The sequence below is a fragment of the Mustela nigripes genome, chromosome 12, assembly GCF_022355385.1.
Source record: "Mustela nigripes isolate SB6536 chromosome 12, MUSNIG.SB6536, whole genome shotgun sequence".
In the NCBI taxonomy this organism is placed as follows: Eukaryota; Metazoa; Chordata; class Mammalia; order Carnivora; family Mustelidae; genus Mustela; species Mustela nigripes.
In genome coordinates, this window is record NC_081568.1 from 58494985 (window position 1) to 58505775 (window position 10791).

The following is a 10791-nucleotide window of genomic DNA, read 5'->3' on the forward strand; positions in this document are numbered from 1 at the left end:
GTTCAGGGCTCCGACCTCTTTAATGAAATCACTCTGCATCTGAGTCAGGACACATGCAGAGTGATTTGTACTTTTTCCTCTCAGTAACTAGGAGAGACATAGATGCATATTCTTCCTCTAGATTTCTAGCCCTTCTCACCTTCCTGTCAGTTTCATCTTTCTTCTTTTTGGCTGGTCTGCCACCCCTACCTCTTTTTCATTCTCTTCTAGCAGAGAACATGCCTGGCTGCTTAAGGGACATGGATTCTGGTTTGGAACTGGCTATTCAACTTCAGGTGTCTTATTTAATCTCTCTGGACTCCAGCTTTCTCATCTGAAAAATGGGCTTAGATAAGTGTTTATCCAATTCATTTTCCTAAAATATGAAAAACTGGGTTGCCCACATGGATGTTGAAGACCCTGAGGCCTATTTCAGTAAAGAATCATATTCAGCTTTGTTTTGTCAAGGATGGCTCAAATTCATCTGAAAACAAAATCTCTTAAAAAAAAAACAACAACAACAAAACAAAACATGGGGACACCTGGGTGATACAGTTGATTGAGCGTCCAACTCTTGGTTTTTGCTCGGGTTGTCATCTCGGGTCCTGGGATTGAACCCCATGTTGGACTCCAAACTCAGTGAGAAGTCTGCCTGAAATTCTCCCTTCTTCTTCCTCTGCCCTTCTTCCTATGTGCTCTCTTTCTCTCAAATAAGTCTTAAAAAAACAACATGTAGCTACATGTCACTATTCCATGGTATACAGGTTGAAAATTGCTGGTTTTGGGCAATCCTTGGATTGGTTCTCTAAACTTTCTTTTTACCATCCTTCCATTTAGAATAGTTAGGAACAAAAATTACATTTCTCAGACTTGGGTAGCTAAGGTTTTGTATTTGGATTACATCCTACCAATGAAATGAACTCATGGGATATGGGGAAGACATTTTCATTTCTTGCCCAATCCTGATGGATACACTAACCTAGACGAGCTCTAAAAGTCTTGTTCAACTCTATGGGATTTTTATGCTCTCTCTATCGACCATACCTCTTCTTAGGCAAAAACCTCATTTAGCTATCATGAATCTGGTTCATTTATTTATTTATTTATTTATTTTTTCTGAGTTGTAATACATTCCAAGAAAGAGACCAAGGACAAATTAAGAAAGAGTGAGTGCTAGCTGGGGGTCATCTTGCTTTGAAATTTCCATCATCTTCTATAGTTCATTTCTGATTTAGTGTGCTATAGTTCATCTTGGGGTCTTACAGCAATTCCAAAAAAAAGAGAGGCTTGCTAAAAAGTTGGAACTATAACCATGATGCCCCATTATGAGGCCACCATAATGAGGCTGGGTTGAGCTGGGTACACAGACTGTTTTCCTTCAGCATTCCCTGTTAATTTTATTGGGATGATTATATTTCTCATCACATTTCAGGAGCATCTTAAATGCTGCTCCACTTCAAGAATACAGTCTAGGATGGACAGAGCCTAGCTCTGGCTCCCTGATGGCTTCCTAAGCAGCTTGGTCAGGACAAATAACTATTGTGTCTGTCCCTTTGATTATCTGGGTCTAAAATCAACGAAGCAGCATTTTCCCTAGCTGCCAGTGCTTTAGATAAAGAGCAGATCTTGTATGTAGTGTGGTGAGTTTTAAAATTGAGCTTTTTAAGTGTGTGTCAGATGTTACCAAACTCACTCTGGAACCTGATTCCATGAAGGTTAAACCCTGGAAGCTGGACTCATCAAAACATGAGATGAAGAGAATTTCTGGGTGGATGGTCCTTTGACAAAATTGGAAAGTGGTTAAAATGTGTCTTTTTCTCCTTCCAAATGACAAAAGTTCAGGTTTCCAACTTCTAGCACTAGAAAGCTTTCCCTATTCTCCTCTGCCCCTTAGAACTGTGCAGTGTTTTAAGTCTGTCCTTCTCAGAGCAAGGAAAAATAGTAAGTTCATTTATCCTGAGGCTGTTGTTTTAACCCTGGCATCCCATCAGTCCTGGATAGTTTCAGAGAGCATAAATGCCAGGGTCCCACAGCTAGAAGCCCAACAGTTGGTCTTGGATGGGGCCCACATATACTAAATATTCCAAAGCTCCCAAGGGTTGAGAACCACTAGGGTATTGATAGCTAAACATGCCTCTTCAAAGAGAATCATGGAAAAATTTCCAGGGATCAACTAATCTTCTCCCACTCCTGCTCAAAATTTCCATAAAGCAGATTATTGCCATTCACTTTCATTTGCAAGCTTCAAGGTAACCAAATCAGAAGTACAGCTCTTTCCATAAATAAGAAGCTCATAAAATCTTGAGATAATGCCAAGGTTAGTTCAACATAAAGCTTCTATCTAGTAGCTGGTACTTTGTTCTAGAAATTCTGTGCCCATTCTGCTTCCTGATTTGACTTATACTCGATTATCCCACCCCTGAATACCCTCAGAACGTGGTTTTCATCCTTTTCCCGGTATCCTGTTCTTCACCTAATCCTCCAGTACTAACCTGATGACAAACACATGGGCTTTGAGTTAGATCTTGTACAAGTTTTGACCTCACCACTTTGTAACTCAGGATCCCTTGGGAAAATTATTTGGAGCCTTGGTTTCTTCATCTGCACAGTAGGAATGATGTTTCTTATTCTATCAGTTCAGACTTTTACACATAGTAAATATTCAAAATTGTGAGGCTTCTTTCCCTTCAAATCTCATTGTTTACTTTGTACTTATTTCTACCTATTGTTTATATGACCATAGCCCAAAAGGTTTTTAAAAGCAGGATTTAGAATATCAGTATAAAGATGTTTTAGGCACAGTAAGACCTCTTAGCTCCCACCATAAGGGGTCTGACCAAGGCATTCAGGACAGTGATGGGATGGTGGAAACTAATGGGATTCAGTGGGAGGAGTGATTTGAAGAAACCCTTGGTAGTCACCAGTGGGAAGCTGAAAAATAAATCCAGAGAAGACCTGGAAAGGGCAGACCACCAGATATCCAAGTAGGAAGCAGAAATCCTGACTGGAGTCTGTTTCAAACCACAGACTCTGAATTTAGGGAAGAAAGCATTAAAAACAATAAATTACCTAAAATGGCAAATTTAAGATTCAACTGCCTCAAACTGTAACAACTTAGGCACTTGTAAAAGAGAAATATTCCAGATGGCAAAGTGGAAGGATGAATTATAGAGAAGGAAGTGGCTAATATCCTGTGCAATACAAAAAAAAAAGCTTTCCTTGCAGGAGCCAGGCTGGGGAGACTGGTGTCTCTGGAGACAGAAGTGGGGTGCCATTTGATCAGGGTCAGCTGGCCCCACTGGCCAGCCCTAGGTGCTCAGGGTTCAGGTTTGGTTTCAAATTGCCTTCTGTCTTCTAAGAGATTCTGGAACAAATGACCTTGGTGTCTTCGGAGGGGCAAATAGAGTGACTACCTAATATGCATAGGACTTTTATTTGACTTGGTCCATCTGACCTCATTATTTAATTCAGGATCCCATGGGCCTAGGTATGATTTCAAATTGCATCTTTTTTTTTTTAAGATTTGATTTATTTATTTGACAGACAGAGATCACAAGTAGGCAGAGAGAGAAAGAGAGAGGAAGCAGGCCCCCCGCTGAGTAGAGAGCCCTACACGGGGTTCGATCCCAGGACCCTGGGATCATGACCTGAGTTGAAGGCAGAGGCTTTAACCTAGGTGCCACCCTAGGTTAAAAGGTGAGAGCCACCCAGGTGCCCCTCAAATTGCATCTTATACTTCTTATCTTATACATCTTATACTTATATTTTTCATCTTTTACTTCCCTTTATATCAGGTCACTCCAGCTCTGGAACCAAGGGGATTGAATCTGAATGGGTAAACTGGAGACAGGTGAAGGAATCCAACTGCATCCTTGTCAAAGGGGCCTTAGTTCTGGCTTCTTAAAATGTAGTCCTCAGACTGCATGATCTGACTGACTATATGATGCCTCAGTATCACTTCTGAGATTACTTGAAATGCAACACCCTGGCTGCTCGATAGCAAGCCATAGACACTAGTCTTTGTTCTGCAGGATGAGAGTTAAAAGTGGTCAAGAATAAGGCTTACTTCAAGAGATAGCATGTGAAATTTAGAAAAAGATGAGAGGGTAAAAGATTACTATACTCAGAAATGCTTGGTAACTCAGGATAAAAATAAGTACAACACACCTAAATACAGGATGATAGTGCATGATCAAAGGAGATGTCATTTGTCAGATTGTTTATTCCTGTAGAGAAGGAGATATGATAGTCTGTGCAGCTTATGCTTATGAACTCCCAATGTATGGCATGAAGGTTGGCCTGAAAAATTATGATGCATCATATTGTATGGGCATGTTGCTGGTCCACAGGCTTCTCAACATGTTTGGCATGCACAAGATCTATGAAGGCCAACTGGAGGTGACCAGAGATGAATACAATATGGGAAGATTGATGGTCAATGTGGTGACATCACCCACTATCTGGAGGCAAGGCTTGCCAGAACTACTACTGGAAATGAAGTTTTTGGGGCACTCAAGGGAGCTGTGGATGGAGACTTGTCTACCCCTCACAGTACCAAATTATTCCCTGATTATGATTCAGAATGCAATGAATTTAATGCAGAACTACAATAGAAGCACATCATGGGTCAGAATGTTGCAGATTATATGTGATACCTAATGGAAGAAGATGAAATACTTATAAAAAACAATTCTCTCAATACACAAACAATGTAACTCCAGACATAATGGAGAGCATTTTTAAGAAAGCTCACACTGTTATATGAGAGAATCTATTCTATGAGAAGAAGCCTAAAAAAGAAGTAAAAAGGAAAAAAGTGGAACCGTCCCAAAATGTCTCTTGCCCAGGAGAGAAACTGCATAGCTCAGAAAAAGGCTAGCTTCCTAGCACTCAGGAGTGGGCTGTTGAGAGCTAATAAACCAAACCATATTTTTCTATTAAGATTTTTCAGGTAAAGATAATAGATTTATTCATCAAGCAGCTAAAAAAAAAAAAAAGAAAAAGAAAAAAAGAAAAAGAAAGAAAGAAAGAAAAGGAAATCTACCAAATCAGAACCTGCATTGTATTATGATCTGCTAAGATGTTTCATATGTATGTTAAGGTATGAGAAACAACATACTCATAGATTTTATATGCAAAGGAAGAATACAGACCCCCAAAGAGCCCTGTATGCATCAGAAAGGACATTGCCTATGTCTAATTGTTTCAACAATAGTGCACGTCATGGAGTCTACACGTTCCTAATAGCAATGCCAAGGCCTTGATGCCTAACAATAAAGGCCTTTTGGCCTGAAACAGGGTCCATAAGCAAAGGGCCATCCAGCACTCCATCTCAGCCTCAGCTGTTATGTTCCATTGTTTCTCCTCCTCTCATGGCCAAGTGGAGGAAAGTCATAACATGACAGAAAGTTGTATAAAACTGGTTTGCTATCACATTCAGAATAGTTCAGATTCCTTATTGTGGTCTCATAGGGCCCCTCATTCTCTGGGCCTGACTACTTCTTAAAATTTATTTCTTGCCCTCTGTAATGCTGCCCCAGCCATTCTGGCCCTTTTCTTTCTGGAACACACCGAATTCATTCCCAGCTCCTAGCATTTCCTGTTTCCTCTATGAGAATGCTCTTTCTTTCTTCCTGTCAGCATTGCTGAGTCCTCATCGCTATGTCTCAGCACAAACAATGCTTTTCTAGAAAGACCAAGCCTGCTACTCTGTTTGAGATGCCACCTCACCTATTTTGTCTCTATCAGATTATGGGATTTTTCTCATTGAACTTAGTATTACCTGGTACTCTCATGTTTATATTGACTGATTTACTTCTCCTCCCCTACCACATATAAGCTTTAAAAGAGCAGGGAACAGATTCCTCTCCCTGACTGCTACATCCCAAGTGTTTAGAATAATACCTGACAAAGTATTTTTTCAAAGAATGTTTACTGAATTTGAGTGAATGATATCACTGGGGTGAAACTACTGGCTTTTCAATTATTTGTGTATTCCTGTGTTCTCTACTCTAATCACTCCACTCATGCCCACAGATAGCTCAGAAGGGCTTAGATGGCAGAGCCTGAGTCAATCATATTTTAGGTCTGGCCCACAAAACTGAGATAGGTCACAATGTGGTCACTTCAGGGCTGTGTAGTATTCCAATTCAATACAGGTCTGTAAACCCTTATTGACTGCCTGTCCATGTACAAGGTACTGTGAAATACAAAGGCAAAATATAAACGCCAAAGGCATCCCAGGAAGGCAAAGAGGCATTTACAAAGGTATAGAAGCAAGAAAGGGGGTTGGGAGAACCGCAAAGCTTGGTGATACCAAATGCAAAGGGCATGCACAGTTTGAATAGACAGAAGAAAAGAAGGTTAGGGAAGGAACCAGAGTGCTTGTAATAATACATATCTTTGAGGAGCTGGACCTACTTTATGTTCGAGGACAGATGCAAATATCTCAAATTCTTTTTAGTTGAAAAGAGCCAGCAGTGAGTTTAGCTGAGAGCATGTTGCAACCTCTAGCCCTCCTCTGTGCTCCCTTTGGGTACCATGAGCACTATACCCAGCAATCTCAAAAGCCCTCACATGCTGGACCCATTAGGCACTGCATACTCCACTGTCTGAGTCATTTCCCCTCTGCCAATAGTGACAAACCCAGAGGAACTCTCCACTAATTGAATCTGAAATGACTCACTCTAAACCAGGGACTTGAAACTTGAAAATCTCAGCAGCAATACCTTGGTGGTAAGACTCTTGGTTTAAGTTGTCTGGCTTATTGTCTGGGGAGCCAGTGGGCATAAGGGGATAGAGTAGAGGGTATCTGGGAGGAGGACTTTTGGATTTTCTCAGAGAGCTGGAAAGACAACGGCATCCACTGTATATCATTGATTGTTCGAGCTCCCAGCTGGTTGCCAAGTGCTAAAAAATGACACTCAGACACGTTTGGCACACCTAGTTTTGTTTATAATATTTGATGCAGTATTTAAAAATAAAGAGCTTTCACATTAAATTCTCAGATTTCTGGATTCTTTCAAAGATTTAAAAAGACCTGGCAATAACCCACTACAAGTGAAGAGTGCGTGCCTTTTATACAGGCTGTATGCTCCCCAGGTTTCTGTGGTCTACACCTCAACTTTTACATTCCTAGTGCTCCTGCACTTATATCCAGAATGCCTCATTGGTTTATTATCCCTTTTGGCTCCTATAGGATTTCAGCTTGCAACCCCTATTCTGACACCATCATTGAGAGGACAGACTTTGATGACATTTTCAGTAATAGGAATGGACCTCAAAGTATGATCATTATGGAAAATTTCATCTGATCAGTGCTAAGAAATTTATTAGAAAATAATATAATAAAAGGGCATGAAAATGACCAATCTCTACCCTCCATTTCTTCTCTCCTAGAAGAATTCTTAATACTTACATTTCAGGCTGGGGTTATGTTTTCTCTACTGTCTTACGTTCCTCATGATAATTACATCCTGGTGTATATTAAACTAATGCCCAATAAATAGGTAAGGAATGATACAGTGTTGCTGGTCTAAGTCTTATGCATCTGGTATCCTTCCCCAGAAGAACCTGACACCCAGGGTTTGACATCTTTTGTTCTTTTTTTCAACCATTCATATTTTAATGGTCTCCTTCCTTCCCTATGTACTTATCCACCTATTCTAAGAAGCGTTCCATGGCTTCCCCAAGTTGGAAATATTAGCTTTCTATGCTTTATTTAAAATTGGTACTGTAACTTCCTGAGTTTTTATTTCCCTCATGGGAAAAGCAATATCTACATCATAAGATCATTATGTACATTACGTCTGGGTGTGGTGAAATAACCATTGCAAACACTTATATATCACTTACTATATGCCAAGAACCCTTCCAAGTGCTTTGTGTATGTGACTTATTTAATCTATACAACATTGTTGTAAGGTAGGTACTGATATTATAATCCCCATTTTACAGACAAAGAAGCTGAGGCAATAAAAGCTTAACTAACTTGCTCAAAGTCACAAATCAAAAAGTGCTGGAGATGGACTTCAAATGCCAGAAGCTGGATCCAGTATGCATGGCCCTAGACACTAAATAATACTGCCTCTCTTCTGAAGTGAGGTCTATAATACATAGCCATATTCTTTGTGATAAAATAGAAAATTGCCTTTCCTTAACCCATTCTTACTAGTGCTATTTTGCATTGTTAGTTACATTTAGCTGGATTAGATCCTGTTTGCTTTTAAAGATTGAATTGATTAGCTGAAGAGAAAGGTGGGGAGAAGTCTTAAATAAGATAAATAAAACTAGAGGTGGGATAAAGAGGAAGTCTTTCCTTCATTTGCCTTATATAGGCAGTAAATTCTTCAGGCAATAACACTTGAAAAATAGCTTTATCAGCAGATCCCTCCTGAGAGTTCTTTGTCATCCAGAAGGACCCTACATCCAGCCTAGTTGCAAAACATCCCTGAGGCCAAGGAAAGACTTGGAACTAAAAGAATGCAAATGGCGTTGGTTTTCCATTTCATTTTCAGATATGGATCTATTTCCCAATCTTACCTGTACAATTTGGTACAGACTCTCTTATACTTGTCCTTAGTTTCTTCATTTGTGACATGGAAGATTGGAAAAGGCCATGAATGGCAAACAGATTTGCTTTTGTAGGCCACATCCAATTGATTAGTCGTAAGTGCCTTGGCTATAAGCTTACCGTATATGAAGTATAGATATATCTGTCAGCATATTTTCTAAGAATTTGCCTCCCTGGATTAGATGACTCCCCATGCTCCCACTCAATTTTATGCTCACGTGAGAACAGCTACAAGAGGAAAAGGGAATAAGAAAACAAGAGATACAAATAAGATTTAAAAAAAAATGATGAGGGAAAAAAAGAGTATGTCTGTCGAATTACCATTTATACTGGAAGCAGTGAAGAGCAGGATTGATATTGCAGAAAATCCAGTCAGTACTGTGGTAGATAAATATGAAAGTAATGTAGAGGAAAAATAGCAAAGTGAAGACTATGGCTAGGAGTTAGGTGTGATTATAAAAGGACAACATCAGGGATCTTTGTGGTGATAGAACTCTTGTATCTTGACTGTGGAGGTAGAAAATGGACCAATGCATGTAATAAAATTACAAATAACTAAGTATGCATACACACACAAGGAATACAAGTATAACTGGAGAAATCTGAGTAAGATTGGAAAACAGTAGAAATGTCAATATCCTAACTGTGATGCTATATTATATTTTTGCAAGATACTACCACGGGAGAAAACGGAACAATCAGTATATGTAGAAAATGTCAATATCCTAACTGTGATGCTATATTATATTATATTATATTATATTATATATTATATTTTTGCAAGGTACTACCATGGGAGAAAACTGAACAATGGGTATATAAGATCTCTATATTTTTCTTACACCTGCATGTAAATCTACAATGATCTCAAAGGAAAAGTTAACTCACACACAATAAAACAAAACTATAAGAATATTTAGAGAATTAGAGATAAGAGAATAGATACACTATCTAATAGATACACAAAGATAAGAGAATAGATAAATAATACATAGACAAATAGTATTATAAAATGGAACTAAAAGGTAAAAAGAGATTAAAATGTTTCTATGGTGAAAAAATGCCAATACTCATGGATTTAAAAGACTCATCAAAATTTTAGGCATAATGAGAGAAAATACATTTTATTTATTTATTATGCATGTCACCATACAGTACATCATTAGTGTTTGATGTAGTGTTCCATGATTCATTGTTTGCATATAACACCCAGTACTCATGCAATACATGCCCTCCTTAATACCCATCACCTGACTCACGAAGCCCTCCACCCCCCTCCCCGCTAAAACTTTCAGTTTGTTTCCCAGAGTCCATGGCTTGTCTCCCCTTCTGATTCCCCACCCCCTTCATTTTTCCTTTCCTTCTCCTAATGTCCTTCATGCTATTCCTTATGTTCCACAAGTAAGTGAAACCATATGATAATTGTCTTTCTCTGCTTGACTTAATTTATTTATTTGCCAGAGACAGAGGGAGAGAGAGCGAGAGAGCACAGGCAGACAAAGAGGCAGGCAGAGGCAGAGGGAGAAGCAGGCTCCCTTGCCGAGCAAGGAGCCCGATGTGGGACTCGATCCCAGGACCCTGGGATCATGACCTGAGCCGAAGGCAGCTGCTCAACCAACTGAGCCACCCAAGCGTCCCTCTCTGCTTGACTTAAAAACAGTGTCAAACTTTCTGTATTAGGAGGCTTGTAGCCAAAAATGATAGTCCGATGAAGAAGCTAGGAGCCAAGAGCTTGTGAATAGCCCTGGGGGCCACAATGGGAATTCTAAGCCAATGGCATTAATAAGCCCTGCCCCATGATTTGATTTAGGCATTCCATTCCCCCCTTAAGCCATGGACTGGTGACAAAACTGAAAATGCTACTGAATCACAGGTGCCACATGAGGAACATTTGCACTGAGAGAGAGATGGGATAAAGTTTCCTACCATTCTGAAGGATTCCCTACCATTCATAAATGATTTCTTAAAAAACATAAAAGTGACTTTTACAGTTATTACTTAGATGTAGATCTAGACACAAAGCATTCCTGTATTTATCCCAGAAATGTTTCTTTAACCTTAAAGGCCATGCATTCAGTCAATGGACATTTATGGACGAGGCAGCAGAAGATACTACACATGTATAGAAGTACCGATTTAACATGACCCCTACCCCCAAACAGCCTCTTAGAGATAAGCATGTAATACTAACAAAAAAGGCTGTGATTTATTGTTATCTGCATTCCAGATACTGCATATGT

The 10791-nt window shown here is 39.5% G+C and overlaps 1 pseudogene; it reads left to right on the forward strand.

The window, feature by feature from the left end:
- Positions 1–3813: 3813 nt before the first annotated feature.
- Positions 3814–6973, forward strand: LOC132027825 (large ribosomal subunit protein uL18-like; annotated as a pseudogene).
- Positions 6974–10791: the final 3818 nt, after the last annotated feature.